The sequence below is a fragment of the Macaca mulatta genome, chromosome 11 (genome assembly GCF_049350105.2).
Source record: "Macaca mulatta isolate MMU2019108-1 chromosome 11, T2T-MMU8v2.0, whole genome shotgun sequence".
Lineage (NCBI taxonomy): Eukaryota > Metazoa > Chordata > Mammalia > Primates > Cercopithecidae > Macaca > Macaca mulatta.
This window is the reverse complement of record NC_133416.1, coordinates 34,329,823-34,342,913: the sequence shown is the minus strand read 5'-3', so window position 1 is coordinate 34,342,913 and position 13,091 is coordinate 34,329,823. Positions and strand designations below refer to the sequence as shown.

The 13,091-nt window shown below is 42.1% G+C and overlaps 1 protein-coding gene across 6 annotated transcripts in view; it reads right to left on the bottom strand.

Annotated features, from left to right (window-relative positions):
- The window catches only part of BICD1 (BICD cargo adaptor 1), a 267,827-nt gene that overhangs the window by 215,338 nt on the left and 39,398 nt on the right, over positions 1-13,091 (bottom strand). The gene's annotated exons all lie outside the window — the stretch shown is intronic.

The window sequence follows — 13,091 nt, the reverse complement described above, 5'->3', positions numbered from 1 at the left end:
TAGAAAATTATTCAAAAAATATTCATCCAGTGCCTACTATGCCAGGTGATAGACATGGCATAGGATGACAAATACAATGACAAGTAAAATATACACTTCCCTGCACTTAAGAAGCTTACCATCTAGTTGAGGAAGCAGAAATTAACAAAATAACTATACGAATTCAATTCTGATTATATTTACAATCTCTGATTGCTCTTCAAGTTCTGCCTGCCTCCATTACTTCTTATTCCTTAGGCAGTGCATACCAACAGGAATTTCTAGAATTCACAATTCACCGAATGTTTGGTCCAGTTTATTGATCTTAACCTTCAAACTAAGGTAAGTTATGACCAGGAGTTTAGATATCAAATAAAGACAAATTGAAACTGGTAACGATGACAATGTAAAACATCCAAGAATTTCTCGGCCAATGGCTATAATTCAACAATTACGGTAAGTAAAATTATTCTCTCCTAAAGATGAAGAAAAAAAAACACAGTCCTGATGTCAGTGCTGTGGAAATAATTGGTCATATTGACATACCATTAATGGAGTCTGTGTCTCTGGCTGAATCATATTGATTTCACTAATGTTCTTTCTAGTGTCAGCTCCCTTTCATTTGTTATACGGCATGCCATCTTTCAGCCCAGAGAGATTACTACTCAGCACTATGATGAGCAATGATTCGACAAGGAGTGTTTTCAGGCTCAGATCTTTTACCATGTTGGGGGCTCAGTAAGTCATGTTAAAGATTGCATTCAGGTGAGTCTCAAGACATAATGACATTTATATCACTTTTCTTTCCAGATCTAAAGAAGTTATAGGCAATATTAGATATTATTGTGTCATTAAGGCTTCCAGAGTAAAGGTTAAGATACTGCTCAGAGAGCCATAGAGTTAACCTATTCTGTATAAATGTGTGTTTTTAATGAAGTTAGATATTTACAAGGTTATATCATAGTCTTGCTGCACATAAAACAAATTTAGATAGCGCTTAAGTACAATTGACATATTATCTACCTTCATGTGTTAAGTTTTAATAAGAGGGGAAAAAATAAAACACATGTGTGTGTATCTATATATGTGTGTATGATACCTGAAACTTAATAAAAAATGTTTCAACAGTTACAAGTAGGAATCTCTACCCACCTTACTACCTTGTATATAATAAACCCTAAACTGCTGCATGAATGAATGAATATAAGATAGAAAAGCAATTTTAAGGGGCACCATGGTTTTCATATCAGATGATAAGGATTAAAAGTAATTTGAGTCAGTTAACTCTTATTAACCACACTTGATACTGAAAAACTCACACTTTCCACCTGGTTTTCAGACTGTATTGCGGTTCCCTTAAAAAAAAAAAAAAAAAAAAAAAAAAAAAAGTGAGGCCAGGCGCGGTGGCTCAAGCCTGTAATCCCAGCACTTTGGGAGGCCGAGACAGGCGGATCACGAGGTCAGGAGATCGAGATCATCCTGGCTAACCCGGTGAAACCCCGTCTCTACTAAAAAATACAAAAAACTAGCCGGGTGAGGTGGCAGGCGCCTGTAGTCCCAGCTACTCGGGAGGCTGAGGCAGGAGAATGGTAGGAACCCAGGAGGCGGAGCTTGCAGTGAGCTGAGATCCGGCCACCGCACTCCAGCCTGGGTGACAGAGCGAGACTCCGTCTCAAAAAAAAAAAAAAAAAAAAAGTGAGGTACTTCCATTTCAAGAAAAATGAACATTGCCTCTCTAAGAGTGGTTACATTTATTTTAGCCATATTTGTGGAAATATTTCTAAAGTATACAATAGAATTTTTAAGCTAGCTTAGCTAACAATGGCTTAACATTTTAAAGATAAAACCTTTTCTTAACAACCTGGAGAATTATAAAATCTTGTCAAAACAGGCCATGGAAGGCATGCTAGGAGAGATTCCCTTGCTGTGGGGACATCTCTAAGGGATTAGATGAGGCCGCCTGGCAAAGGTGGGCTTGGATCCAGAAGTGAACAGTATCCAGAGTGAGCTATTCCAGTAGCTGGGCCGTGGCCGTGGGAGGGGTAGCAGCTACCATTTGCTGAAAACTAAGTATGTGCCAGACTAAACCACATGCTAAGTATTTGTTAGATGCCATATGCGTTATCTAAGGGCACAACAACAGGATATTATTATCCCTATTTTTGGGTGAGAAATCTGACGCTTAGAGAGTTAAATATTTGCTGAGAGTGCATATTAACTAGGAAATGGTGGAGACTGGATTCAAACCTCAGGCTGTCAGGCCCAACTCATCCTAAACAAGGAAAGCTCTGGGTCCAAGGCAGGCAGTTTTGTAATTTCTCTTGAAGGAGAACCCAAACTACAGGTAGAAATTAACTGCTTTCTTTCCTCTCCGGGAAGGGGATGGCAAGATCACTGGAGAAGAACATTAAGGCACCAGGTAAACAGGTGGGAGTTCAACCAGAGCCCCAGTTCAGGGGGAGGGTCAACATGATGACTCTGGCTTGGGGACACAGACACCCAGTAATGATGGACACACCAAATATCTGGTCTCTGGCAGCCAAACAATTGCAGAATCGCACTTGCTGGCGAACTGATTCTCTCTGCACAGTTCTCGCCAGAACGTTCCTTTGGGACCAAGTGGTTGGTGCTGCATTAATAGACAAAGAGTAGTGGCTGAAGCTGAACAGGACTGAGAGGACACAGTTCTTATACCATGATATTATAGTGATGCCTGAAAGGGGTCCTGGGATGTGTAGTGTGTTACTGTGCCGTCCTTAAATAACCTCAGACCACTGTGCTTTTTATAGTATTTCTCTCTTCCATCCCTCATGGCCTACTAGTAGTCACTTTTTGCTGTCAACATGCCTGAAGAGCAGATTCTGTGTCCCTACTCTCTCCACATGGCTTCTGAAAAAAATACACATCTTGGCAGCTAGTTTATATGCTGGGAAACTGATAAATCAAACATGTTTGACGAGCCAGGCGTGGTGGCTCACACCTATAAACCAGCACTTTGGAAGGCCAACATGGGTGGATCACCTGAGGTCAGAAGTTCAAGACCAGCCTGGCCAAGGTAGTGAAACCCCATCTCTACTAAAACTACAAATATTAGATGGGCATGGTGGTACGCAACTGTAATTCCAGCTACTCGAGAGGCTGAGGCAGGAGTATTGCTTGAATCCGGGAAGCAGAGGTTGCAGTGCACCGAGAAAGAGCCACTGCACTCAAGCCTGGGCAACAGAGCGAGACTCCATCTCAAAAAAAAAAAAAGTTCGATGGCGTACAAATAACCATACAAGTTATTGGCCCCCCTTTCATGTACTCATTCAACAAGCATTTCTTAAGCATGCTTAATCAAGAGTAGGAAGCACTGTGCAAGGCCCTAGGAAAACAAAATCAAAGAACACAATTTTTATCTTTGACGGGCTCATAAACCAGTGGAGATGGAGAGGTGGGCAGGTAAACTTCACACTGCAGGATGCACCAGAGGCTCTATAAAAGCTCTGCATAAGTGTGAAAGCCACACAAGAAGGAAGCAAAGCCATTTGTGAGAATCACAGATGACTGTCCACAAATAAAATACATGGGCTTCTCTCCATACAGGAACAGGGACCAAGTCTGCCACCTTCAGAGTCCCAAGAAAAAGAATAGCTAATATTTGTTGAGTGTTTCCTATATACCAGAGGTATTCTTTCCACATATTAACTCACTTAATTTTTATTTTAAATTTTTTAATTTTTCTTTTTTATACAGGCAGGATCTCACTGTGTTGCCCAGGCTGATCTCAACTCCTGGGCTTGGGCCAGGCATGGTGGCTCACACCTGTAATTCCAGCACTTTGGGAGGCCGAGGCGGGCAGATCACCTGAGGTCAGAAGTTCAAGACTAGCCTGGCCAACATGGCGAAACCCCATCTCTACTTAAAAAATACAAAACTCAGCCGGGAAAGGTGGTGGGCGCCTATAATCCCAGCTACTCGGGAAGCTGAGGCAGGGGAATCGCCTGAACTTGGGAGCCAGAGGTTGCAGTAAACTGAGATTGTGCCATTGCACTCCAGCCTAGGCAACAAGAGCAAAACTCCATCTAAAAAAAAAAAAAACCACCTCCTAGGCTCAAATGATCATCCTGTGTCAGCCTCCCACAGTGCTGGGGTTACTACAGGTGTGAGCCACTGAGCCCAGCCTCATTTAATTCTTAGGAAAACTTTAAGGTGTTGCTTTTTTTCATTTTATATCTGGAAACAGCCACAGAGAAGTTAAGTAATTTGTCCAAGGTCTCACAGCTAGTAGTGGGGAGCCAGGACCTAAACAGGAAGTCAAATTCCAAAGACCACACCTTAACCAAGAAACTGTATCACCACCTCCAACCATCAACAAACACACTGCAGTGAATTCGTGGAAACCTTTAAAATATGAGAATAGGTTAAAAGTAAAATCTCTAAGGTAAAATTCACTAAGCTTTGGCCAAAGACAGAAAAAAGAGGGAAAAAGAAGAAAAGCAGGAAACAAGCTGTCATGCTGAGAGGATGAAGGAAATGGTGGCAAGGAGATTTGGGGTTAGGTGGTCCCTGCAACCACCCAACAGGTATCCTTGGGCACCCAGGAATCTTGGTAGCTTCCAGAAGAAGCAGAAAGGGTGGAGAGCACCCTTGATTGATCACTTTTACTATTTACACATAGAGTGTGTGGACCTCTGTTTGCCTGCTTGCTCCAGCCCCCCAGAATCTTTAGGAATGTGTCTGAAAATCTGTTAATACAAACTATCCAAAAGTAATCATAACAATACACCTGCATTTGCTCTACCAACATTTCATCCCTTCAAGAGAAAGTAAACTCCTTGGCATTTGTACAAATGGGACTGTATTCTTTATTAACATCTGCATCTATAATAAAGGGTAGTATTAAAAGACATATGCATTAAAAAATGAAATTCAAATGGACACACAAAAGTAGGGATCAAGTACTTATCTCTGAAAATAAGACTCTGGACTTAATATAATAGACAAGGGTGGTTTCTAGACAGTTTCATCTCCTGAATCAATATGAAATATTTTCAAAACTTGTACCAATTAACATCCAATTTTATTTTTTAAGCCTATGAAAATCAGACCTTTGATTTAGAAAAATAATAACTAGCACATATATACTAGTAATTATATCCCAGGCAACAGTTCAAAGTGTTGTATATTTACTAACTCATTTAGTATATGCTTATATGTGTATGTGTGTGTTGTAAAATGTATGTGTGTTATACACATATATATGAAAAACAATTTTACAGAACTTTCCTGTTTGGAGAGGAGAATTCAAACAGTTGGAATGTTTCTTGACCACTAGTAATTTTCAAATAATATATGAAGAACATAAAATGTAGCTTTGACTGCTTCTTGGATTGTTTCAAGCAGTTCTCTTGGTTGATCTAAACATGAGTGTTCTGCAATACACACATCTCCTCCGTGGGGTAAATAATACCAAGGATAGGGATGCCATCACAGCACTATTTCAAAATGTAAACTTGACAGCCAGTTAACAGCTCTTCAGGAAAGAGTAATAAGTACCTGGAGCCCAGAAGATCAAAAACCAAATGTTGGAATTTTAGTGGAAATGATCTAGGTTTCCATTCCAAATAGCTCCCAAAATGCTGTTCAGTGATATCCCAGAGTGCCTCATTCCGAGTCAATATAACCCTAATGTGCTTTCCTTCAATTACTGTACGCACATCCTGAGATTTCAGTAATGTGACAGCTGGGAACTTGAGCCCCAACTAAGGCTGCCCTCGGCTATATCTCTTTATTAATTCATCCCGGGAGCTGGAATTGAGCTATGCTGAGGAGCAGAGAAAGTGGCATTGTGTCGTCCCTGACAAAGAGGACAAGTGCAGGCACCTCACACACAAAGGTATGTTTGTCCCGCCATTCAAACAGAGTGGTCTGCCTGCTGTCTGAACTGCAGCGTGCCTTGACACTGCATATGAAACACTAGAGAAGCAATCATATTTAAGTATGTAATTTTATTGCAAAAAGGCCTGATTCTGCTGTTGTCTCTTTGCAAATGTCTGATAATCCACTTCTGTCACAAACTGACAAGAGCTGCTACTTCATTTCCAGCTGTTGGGGAATACCTCAGGAGAATACTTCTCTCTCAATGGCAGCAACAGCAGGGCTATTTCAAGACCTTACTCCATTGTAAAGGTGTCATGTGTCCACACAGACCTACAAATCACCATGCAACATCTTTCCAGAAGTATGTGCTGGTCTGCAGAATTGCTAGATATTTCCAGGTGGGCTGGGATCACTGGAAAGGCCTGGTACATCCTGCCTGACAGCTAATTTAAAAGACTCTTTTAGGGTTACGTGTCATAAGAAAGGGGGAGATAACTTTAAAAGATTATCAATCACTTTTATAAAACCACTTAATGTAAATGACTGTATCTTAAGATCTTAACAAATGTTGCTCCCAATTTTTTTTTTTAATGTTTTAATGCAACTGAAATATGAAAGCATTTTCTTATTTTCCCTTTTTATCTCTCAGGGATTTGGGGGCACAAACAAGTGTGAAAACCAAGGAAACGTACTGCTGCTTTGCTATTATATAGCAATAAAAGCGATCTCCTTGTATTTTACAAGAACTTTCCTTTCTCTGTAGTGTTTTGTTTTACAATAAACGTGTATTTTTGACTTTGAGATGTTCTTACTTCAATGAAGAGGGCTGTACTTTAATCTGTGAGAAACCTAAAAGATGAGTGACTGAACTAGATATCATGATTTTAAAAATTTAGCTGAAATCCTCAGCCTACGAAAGGTTGAATTTGAATCTCCATAGCTGGACAGTTGAAATTCTCCTTTCTGCATATCAATTAGATTTTGTCTCTCTACCTTATGGCATTACCATTCACAGATGGTTACTCCAGGGATGAATGCATTTCAGTAACAGTTTGAAATGCCCCTGGGTAATAACAAGTGTAAATGATTGCTTGTGCCATTGAAATAATGCAATGAGACTGTCAGTGGCTGATGGAGTACAGCTGTGGACAAAGTCTACACTTGCTTCTAGGGCCTTATCTACACTGTGGATTTAAAAACTTAAAATATGTTTATTAACTGAAAAAATAATAAATGTCATTCAAATAACTGGGTTTTTTTAAAAACCACAACTTACTGAAAAAAAGCAACATTTCAGAGTAAGAAAAGCAAAAAGGTTGACTTCACAGATGCTTATTTTTCTCCCCAATTGCAGAAACAATGTGGAGTAAAATGTTTGAATCAGAGGAGAACCTGACGAGGGATCATTTTAATTGGATACAGGATAAAGCAGCAGGTTTATCCACAACCCATCAGTAAAGATACCATTTAGTGTATGATTAAGGTGACTTTGAGTACCAGGCTATGCTAGATTCTGTACAGGACACCAAAGACATTCCTCCTCCTAAGAAAATGAACATCTACTTTGACAGAAAAGACTTCATTTATACAAGACAATATACAATCAAGTGTTGGGTTATAAGCAGTAGAGATAAGAGAACAGGAATTTGGAAAGGAAAGACCACCACAAGCTACATTCATTGGGAATGCTTGGTGGAAAAGGTGGTTCTTAAGGCAAATTAAGGAAGAATTTTCAGCAAGACCTGTAAAGTCATAAAAATGAGTACGAATGTGACAGATAAGGAGACACTGGCTGCTCATAATTCAGGACTCACACAGAGTAATGGTGAGTGCTACATGCCAGACTAAGGAGCTTGACTGTCAAGAGGAGGCTGCTGACAAAAGTGGGAGTTTAAGTGCTGTTTAAAGAACTGATCTAACAGTGGTGAGTAAGAGGGACTGCGAAGAAAACCAGAGCAGTGATTCTTAACCAAGAGCATGTATCAGAATCATCCAGGAACAGCTCCCCAGTAGACCTCGTCTTTTACTTTTCAAGATTTTCTGGTCACTCCAGAGAGTCTACGAAGCCCAGAACATACACATTAAGTAATAAAAAAAGGGTTAGGTCCAAAATATTGAGCACTGGAAAAATAATAATATTGACTTCATCAAAAAAATCTTAGAGTTGAGTGAGTCTTTTGTCTGTTTTTTGCCTGCACAGCAATAACTTGTCAGGCAACTGGGTGACATGCTTAATTCTCTCCAAGGTGAGAGTCCCCTTCCCGTCTGCAATTTTATAAAAGCTCATCCCTGGGACTCTCCCAGGAGTATACAATAATAAACAATGTTCACATGGCTACCCCAAGCATTCAGTGATGGTGACCAGACCAGAGTTGATTAGCCTTGATTCCAACCCCTGATTTCAAGCATTGGAGGGCTAATAAACATCATAAATACACACACACACACACACACACACACACAAAGTCTGGCTCTATCACCCAAGCTGGAGTGCAAAGGCACTATCTTGGCTCACTGCAACCTCCGCCCCCAGGTCCAAGCCAGCCTCCCACCTCAGCCTCCTGAGTAGCTGTGACTACAGGTGCTTGCCATCATGCCCGGCTAATTTTGCATTTTTTGTAGAGATGAAGTTTCACCATGTTACCCAGGCTGGTCTTGAATTCATGAGCTCCAGTGATCCACCCACCTTGGCCTCCATCTTAACTGATTTAATGTTCTTGGGTTTCCTCTTCTGCCAGGTGGGCCTTGTTGACTCACTTAACAAGGAAAGATGCAGGTATATACCCAAAAGAAAACAAACCACTCTATTAATGCCCAAAAAGACAAGGGCACTCACATGTTTATCACAGCACTAGTCACAATAGCAAAGACATAGAATCAATTTAGGTTCCCATCAACAGTGACTTGGATAAAGAAAATGTGGTATATAAACACCATGGAATACTATGCAGCCATAAAAAAAAAAATCAAAATCATGTCCTTTGCAGCAACATAGATGCAGCTGGAGGTCATTATTCTAAGCAAATTAATGCAGGAAAAGAAAAACAAATACCATATGTTCTCACTTATAAGTGGGAGCTACACATCAGGTACTTATGGACATAAAGATGGCAACACTAGGCACTAGGGATGCCTAGAGGGGAGAGGGAGAGAGGAGAGCAAGGGTTGAAAAACTGTTGCGTACTATGCTCAGTACCTGGGTGATGGGATCATTCGTACCCAAAACCTCAGCATGACATGACAGTAAAAAACATCAGTAAAAAACCTGCACATGTACCCTCTGAATACAAAGTAAAAGTTGGGGGAAAAAAGAGCAGTTTTGCTACTGAAGCTTCTGGAATGTAACTGAACAATCTTTTCTCACATCCAGGTATTGGATAAGAAATCAAATCCAGCCATACGTTGTTATGTACTTCTTTGACTGTATTATTATTATATTAAGTAGACTTGATTTCTTAAAAAGAAAAATAAAACGTTCTTAAAAAGAAAAATAAAAGACATATGCCTATAGAAATAACTCCATAAATAAAAGAATTTATTCTAATGTTGCTCAAATCTCTATGTTTTCAGGGTTGGGCCTCAGCAGCCAAGTTTATATACACAAATGTCTCCCTGGTTATAGCAAAATGAACCAAAAGCAAACACCTGGTCCCTGGTGGGCCAATCAATTTCTCTGTCCCTGGCAGCTAGAACTGAAACTTGAAAATACCAGTCTCAGCCGGGTGCACTGGCTCACGCCTGTAATCCAACACTTTGAGAAGCTGAGGCAGGAGGATCACTTGAGGCCAGAAGTTCAAGACTAGCCTGAGCATCATGGCAAGAAAATTAGATGGACATGGTGGCATGCACCTGTAGCCTTAGGTACTTGGGAGGCTAAGACGGGAGGATCACTTGAGCCCAGGAGTTCAAGGTTAAGGTGAGCTATGATCATGCCACTGCATACCAGCCTATGTGACAGAGCAAGACTATTTTAAAAAAAAAGTAGTCTCTGCCTGTAATCCCAGCACTTTGGGAGGCCAAGGCAGGTGCATCACCTGAGGTCAGGAGTTCAAGACCAGCCTGGCCAACATGGCGAAACCCCATCTCTACTAAATATACAAAAATTAGCCAGGCATGGTAGCGTGTGCCTGTAGTCCCAGCTAGTCAGGAGGCTGAGGCAGGAGAATCACGTGAACCTGGGAGGCAGAGGTTGCAGTGAGCCGAGATCGCACCACTGCACTCCAGCCTGGGAGACACAGTGAGACTCTGTCTCAAAAAACAAAAATGAAAAACAACAACAAAAAACAAGTCTCTGCTGACTGCTTGAACTGAAGACATCTATTCTCAGGACTGTGTAGCCTCCATCTTCCACTATGGCCACATGGAAGGAGAAAAAGGGAGACTGGGGTAGGGAAGAAAGAAGCAGATGTGCAGGCAGAGGTAGGGATACCCTGCAACCGCAGACTCCACTCAGGTATTGCTCGTATGCCTCAGTGTACTCTGACTCAGTTGCTCTCAGTTCCTGCTCCTCTTTCTTCTGCTGTCTCTGTTGTCACCACTGGCATTTCTGTTCCTTTCCTTCTATGTCTCTCCAACTCCCAGAGGGAGGATTTGACCAAGTGTGTTTGGTCATCACCCAATATGAAATCAACATAATGTACACTTATAAGCTAGGGATGCCTGAGAACATAACCTTCGATGTATCTATTTAGTGCTTGCAATAAATACTGTGCCATTTATTGTACTTGGGTTGGCACGTGCATGTCTCCAAATTAATATGAATGAAAAATGTAAGTGACTTAGCCAAAGCTGTACCATAATCCAATGATCATATTGCATACAAGTAATTAACAAGTTGCACCTGGTGAGCAGGGAGGCACGCAGCCAGAGGCTCCAGAGCCATCAGAAGGGCTGTCAGGGCACAAGACTGCGAAGAAAGGAGGAAAGTGACTATCTACTGGAGGAATCTGTGCAGGCTGCATCACAGGCAGCTGCAGTTCTGTATGAGGGCCTCCGAGGGAGATGGGGACTTGTGCTTCTTTTTTTTTTTTTTTTTTTTTTTTTGAGACGGAGTCTGGCTCTGTTGCCCAGGCTAGAGTGCAGTGGCGCAATCTCCGCTCACTGCAAGCTCCGCCGCCTCCCGGGTTCACGCCATTCTCCTGCCTCAGCCTCCCTAGAAGCTGGGACTACAGGTGCCCGCCACCACGCCCAGCTAATTTTTTTGTATTTTCAGTAGAGACGGGGTTTCACCGTGTTCGCCAGGATGGTCTCGATCTTCTGACCTCGTGATCCGCCCGCCTCGGCCTCCCAAAGTGCTGGGATTACCGGCGTGAGCCACCGCGCCCGGCCAAGGGAACCTGTGCTTCTATGTGGGAACATGCTCCACTGTTTCCAGCTTCGTACATAAATTTCTAATCATATAAATCTCAGTATTCTTGGACATCAAAGAAGTCTTACATCTTTGTTTTGGTTGTTGTTGTTGTTTTTTGTTGTTGTTGTTGGGAGGGGGACGCAGTCTCACTCTGTCGCCCAGGCTGGAGTGCAGTGGCACGATCTCGGCTCACTGCAAGCTCCGCCTCCCGGGTTTACGCCATTCTCCTGCCTCAGCCTCCGGAGTAGCTGGGACTACAGGCGCCCACCACCACGCCCGGCTAATTTTTTGTATTTTTAGTAGAGACGGGGTTTCACCGTGTTAGCCAGGGTGGTCTCGATCTCCTGACCTCGTGATCCGCCCGCCTCGGCGTCCCAAAGCGCTGGGATTACAGGCGTGAGCCACCGCGCCCGGCCTGAAGTCTTACATCTTTAAGCAACCCTGTCTGCTACCATCTTCCCAACAACCCCACTACCATCTGTTTTGATGCCTACACAGAAGACATAAGCCAGTGGATCCTACATTTTTGTCAAGTATTTGCTGAAATCAAAGGTGTACCAAAATTGCCGAGAAGCATGGTACTATTAAGGTTACAAGGAAGGGCTATAATGAAAATGACAAGAAAATGCTCAGACAGAAGAGTCAATGAATTTGCCATAAGTCTCATGTGCCTTCTTTACCTATGGAAGGGGTTCTTGTCCCTGCAATATCTTTGAACAAGAGCCTATATATTCTTATGTATTTTTTTTAAGATATCAGAGTATCATACACTCACCACTGTCATGGACTGACCCAAGGCCCCTGTGTCAGGTTGTGCAGGTCTGCACTGCATAAGCATTTCCATCCCTACTCCCCAGACTCGTGCAGCACACCAGCCCTGGAAGTTACCTGTCTATAGCATGGAAAAGCAAGTACATGAATTCATAAATGTTAACAAGCAGGGCATTTGTAAAGTGAAAAAGAAACATTTTACCTAGGTGTCCTTTCAGATCATCAGTCTCTCTGCTCAGCCAAGCCCAATTCGTTTAATCCCTATCTTCATCCACTTGCCTCTCTAAAATTGATTGGGCTTCTCCAAGGATCTTCATGTTTGTACAAAGCAAGCCCAAGCTAAATTTTCAAGATCAAGGAGAAAATATACACTTTTCCCTGCCTAGATAAAACCTTCAGAGAGACCAAAATGATGGACCAGCATTGCTACTGTCCAGATGTTCATGTCCCCCTAAAATTTGTATGTTGGAACCTAAAACCCAATGTGATAGTATTAAGAGGTATGATAGCTGTGTCCTCGCCCAAATCTCATCTTAAATTGTAGCTCCCATAATTCCCATGTGTTGTAGGAGGGACCTGGTGGAAGGTAAATGAATCATGGGGACAGGTCTTTCCTGTGCCATTCTCGTGACAGTAAGTCTCACTAGATCTGACGGTTTTATAAAGGAGAGTTCTCTTGCACACGCCCTCTGCCTGCTGCCATGTAAAATGTGTCTTTGGTCTTCCTTCACCTTCTGCCATGACTGTGAGGCCTCCCCAGCCACCTGGAGCTGTAAATCCATTAAATAAATTACCCAGTCTTGGGTATGTCTTTATTAGCAGCATGAGAATGAACGAATACAATAGTATTATAAGTAAGGGCTCTGCCCTCATGAATGGGATTAGTGCCCTTACAAAAAAGGCTTGAGGGAGACTGTTTGTTCCCTTTCACCATGTGAGGATGCCACAAGAAGGCACCATCTGTGAAGCAGAGAGCAAGCTGCCACCAGACACTGAATCTGCTGATGCCTTGATTTGGACTTCCCAGTCTCCAGAACTGTCAGTTACTCTCTCTTCTTAGGATCACATGACCAGAATTCTCCTAAGTCAGACAGGGTCAATGTTTTGCCTTAATTCTTGACTTGCCTCT